This window comes from Poecilia formosa, unplaced genomic scaffold (genome assembly GCF_000485575.1).
Source record: "Poecilia formosa unplaced genomic scaffold, Poecilia_formosa-5.1.2 Scaffold297, whole genome shotgun sequence".
Lineage (NCBI taxonomy): Eukaryota > Metazoa > Chordata > Actinopteri > Cyprinodontiformes > Poeciliidae > Poecilia > Poecilia formosa.
In genome coordinates this window covers 173,848-178,106 of record NW_006800236.1, presented here as the reverse complement: position 1 = coordinate 178,106, position 4,259 = coordinate 173,848, and the positions used below count along the sequence as shown (strand labels likewise).

General features: G+C 39.3%; 1 protein-coding gene across 4 annotated transcripts in view; it reads right to left on the bottom strand.

The window, feature by feature from the left end:
- The window catches only part of LOC103151923 (histone deacetylase 4-like), a 63,399-nt gene extending 59,749 nt beyond the window's left edge, over positions 1 to 3,650 (bottom strand). The window contains exon 1 of one of the 4 annotated variants that reach the window (XM_016660755.1): positions 2,906 to 3,650. The gene's annotated coding sequence lies outside the window, so the exon portion shown is untranslated. The other 3 variants (XM_007572206.2, XM_016660756.1, XM_016660757.1) reach the window with 3 other exon arrangements.
- Positions 3,651 to 4,259: the final 609 nt, after the last annotated feature.

Genomic DNA, 4,259 nt, shown 5'->3' with positions numbered 1-4,259 from the left:
GTTGGTCTCAAGACGAGAGGGGCCAGACAGTACAGCCGCAGGACAAATTGTCCCCCCGCCCCGCCAAAAAAAAGAAAAAAAAAGTCGGTCACTGCACAGTGCACGCACACTTTGTGATGAAGGGGCAGAGCTGGGAAGGGGAGGGTCCAGGTTTTAGGGAGAAGCTGGCTGCAACACCATTCTCCAAGGGTATCTCATCTGTCTGGGGAGGGGGGGCATTAACGCGAACGTCCGAGACCATTGTCCCCCCAAGACGCGTTGGCTTGATGCAGGGTGACAGAACTGGGGAGACATGCCCTGCGGCCCAAAGTGTGGCGATGACGGAAAAGCACTCACGGGGAGCAGCGCGGAGGTGGAACATTTCCTAAATATTACAAAGCTGTAATTTTGTGTGAAAAACATGAAATATGAATAAAACTTTAAACAATAACGACTACAAGTGTGACAATGTTTTTTTTGTTTTTTGTTTTTATCAGACCTGTACCCTGTGCAGCCATGTCAAATCCAATAATAAAACTGCTTTTTTTTTTTTTTAAAACAAACACACTCATATAGTTATATTTTTGATCACAGTGCATTTTTTGGGTGAATAACAGGCAAATCATTTCACATTTTGCTCTAAGTTTTAACACTTTTTTTTATTTAAAAACAATAAATAAATAACCGTATCAGACTTTATCAGATGATTGCTTTTCAAAAGAAGAGAAAAGTCAATCCTAAAAAGTTCTGATGTTTTATATTGACAGAAAAAGTCTAGATGCAACTTGCAACACGCAACAGATTACAGCAACTTTACTTTTAAATGATGTACTGTCAAAGTTTATGTGAAGAGGTGTGGACACAACTAGAGGTTTATTTGTTTTTGGTAGCATCTTGTTTTGGTAAATCACCACAAGAAGCTGAAATATCTCAAATTAATTAAAGTAATTGTTTAAAATGTTCTCTATTACTGTAGTCAGAATACTTTCAAAATGTGCATACACAAGATACAATTCAGTATAAGTTACTGGACATAAAAGCAATATTAATATCTGATATCGGTCCAAATCGGTGCATATTCTGTTAATATAAGATCTGGAGATTTTCTTTTTCCTTTTTTTAAATAATATGGACATAATTGATCATGAAATCTTGTGCAATTAGACCTTATCATCAGAAACTGTGACGTATTACGTCATAGTTATGATCAAACCAAGGTAACGCTACCCATCTCCTGCTAGTAGAGATTATTTATTCGAGTCATCCCTTGTGTCCTGAGAGCAAACTGTGAAGAACCAACAAACATTTCTGTAAATCTTTTGTAAGACTGGCACAACCCAGTAAGTAGACCACACCATTTCTTAGGCAACTTTTTCGTGCATGAAATAAAATAAACAATGAAGCTACGTGGATGTGGCTTCGCTACAAAATAGCAAAGAAGAAAGCAGCAGTACCATAATAAAAATACTCCAGGCTCTGGAGTATTTTTTCAATACGTTCTACCCCCATTCCTACACAAACGTTGCTATTTTGTAGATACAAACAAAGAATCTTTCATGTATCACACACCTGCAGCCATGATTTCAATTATATAGATAAACATTCATAAAAATGGGAAATAAAACACATTCATTTGTAGCCACATTAACGCACTTGCACTGACTGACAAAGCTAGGGATTAGAAATAATTTGAAGCATAAACAAAGAGTGAATTTTGAAAAATTATTTGCAAAGTAGCTTTTCTTGCAGGAAGAAAATGTTAGGACTTATGTTACAAATAGTATGAAACAACCAAGTGCTGAATAAATTTTGTATTTTCAATCTCTACTACTGTTTTTTTATATTTTTATAGTAACTTCTGTAAGTTACCAAGTGAACCAACTTACAACTTTTTTCACGATAAAATCGAAAGGTCTGCATCGTGAGTACGAAATGACGGTATGAATGACGGTATGATCAGGAGGCAGCAAAAGCCAGAACCAATGTATATCAGAACTAAGCTGCTTAATCAAAAAGAAAAAAAGATGATCCCCTTTTTAAAATATATTCAACTTCAACTGTTAATTTATGGGTTCAAAACAAATAATTGTATGTTATATACCAGCTTTTAGCTTCAAAAATTTGGAACTGGAATCAACAACACAAGAAAATGCATCGGTGGACCGATTGTAGATGACACAGCTTTCTGTAACCCCATCCCTAAAAACAGGGGGCTCACATACACTCAGCCTGTTTCCAGTACAAAACACAACTCTCTGACATACAAGGACAAAAAGTCCACTTCCTCTGCACAATATTTGCAGAAACATGAGCAAAGCAGCGCTTTTAAACCCACCATAATCTACAACTCAGATGTCGCTTTAACAGCTTTAACAGTCCGTACGCCCCCATTCACAAAAAAGAAAAAAGATTGACGCATGCAGAGAATTACCACCGCCCATCCCGAACCATTCACACACAAATATCCGGGCCTGGACCTCAGTTTTACACCTTTTCCATGCCAGCAGCCCGGTCAGAATAGCTCCGGAGAAGTGTTTTCACTCTGTATTTTACGCTAAAGCCCACGGCTCGTTGCTGCTCTATAAATAGCTCAGCAACAATCGGCATAATAAACATCGCCCCTCACTTCCCGCCCGCAACAGCGCAACAAACCGTAGCCGGACAAAAAAAAAAAAAAAAAAAGACGGCTTAATTCCCCGAAAAGAGGTGAAATAAGTCCTACCGCCTTGAAACACGATTCAGACCCACGGACGACCGTTGAAATGTAGCCGTGGAAAACGAAAGCGAAGCGGAGCGGTGTGGAAACTTGAGCCGGACATTGTTTTGATGAATCCCTGTGTGTGGATCGCATCCCTGGCGGAGCACCAACATGAAAGCGGCGCTGCTCGGCCACACATTCATCCGCAAGGCGCACAAACCGGCTCACCTAACACGGGCCAGGCGGAGGGCCAGGCGTCCCGACGTGTGTCCCGCTCGGTTTGCCTTTTATTTCTCTCCCATGTTAGAGACTCCGACGGGGGGCGGGGGGGGCGCGGACGGGGAAAGAAAATTCATCTCCTGACAGATTCCGCCATACTGGATTTTTGTTACAGCCCCAGCGTCACATGGAGCGCCCCTGCATTTACCAGAGGCGGGGTCAGCCGGATGAAAACGGGCCCATCTACCACTGTCCAGGGCTCGGTTCTGGTTGGAGATTGTCGCTACGCTTTTAATAATAATAATAATAAAAGATACTCTGTATAGTAATGTGTTTTACAATAGCATGGAGTCGGTACAAACTTTATTTGACCAAATATTCCTCAAATAAATCCAAATGTTATCAGAAAGTTGCTTTAGTTCAAGTCAATAACACAGGCAGTCATATATTTCTAATGTTTATTTCTGTTAATTGTGATGATTGTGGCATAATTGTTCTCGGAAAATAAAAATTTCACTGATCTTTTGACCTTTTATCTTTAATGCTGAGCTCCATGTCTGCCAGGGATATGAGTAATTATGCCGCCGATGGTTGGTTTGGGCTCCTTTTGCGTTGTGTCGTTGCAGCTTTTCCTTCTTTTTAAACATTTTTCCCTTCCACTTAACTTCCCATTAATATCACTGAATAAATCCCTCTGCAGCTTCTTTAGCGGTAACTCTGTGTGGCTTGCCTTTCTGGTGAAGGTTGCTGATGACAAGTTTTTCCCATCATTATAATGATAATGTAACATTTCTGGGGATTGTTTTTTTAAGAATTTTTATGTCATATTCTAAATGTTTGCCTGTAAGCCACAATCATTGTGTGTGTAGTGAGTTATGCGTACTTATCATTTATCTAACATTTTTGAAAACTGTGTGCCCTGTGCTCATGATTTACTGTTAGTATCTATCTAAACCCTATTTAATCTTAAATGTGATAAAAAAAATTCAAGTTATTAAAGTATTTATAAGAAAACAGTTTAAAGCCTTTTTGATGTAAGTGCCAAACAGACGGGAGTTTTTTTTTTCTAGTTGTTTTAGCATGAAGTAATTCACTGCTGCATTACTGACAAAGGGCCAGCTGTTTGGAAACATTTTATTGTGAAAAACAGAAGGTTTGGCGCGGAAAGTGAAGGAACTCAACCCATAATGCCGTTTCAAAACCTACAAGCTGTTCTACATGCAGTTACGTCATTTGATCGATTTTTGTTTCTAATCTTTTAACACTCAAGGCTAGCCCACCATGGGAATCTCACCGTGGATAAAGGTAAAATCTAGGAAACAAACAGAAAGTGTCTTTCTTTGAAATTCAAAGGAATCTGACA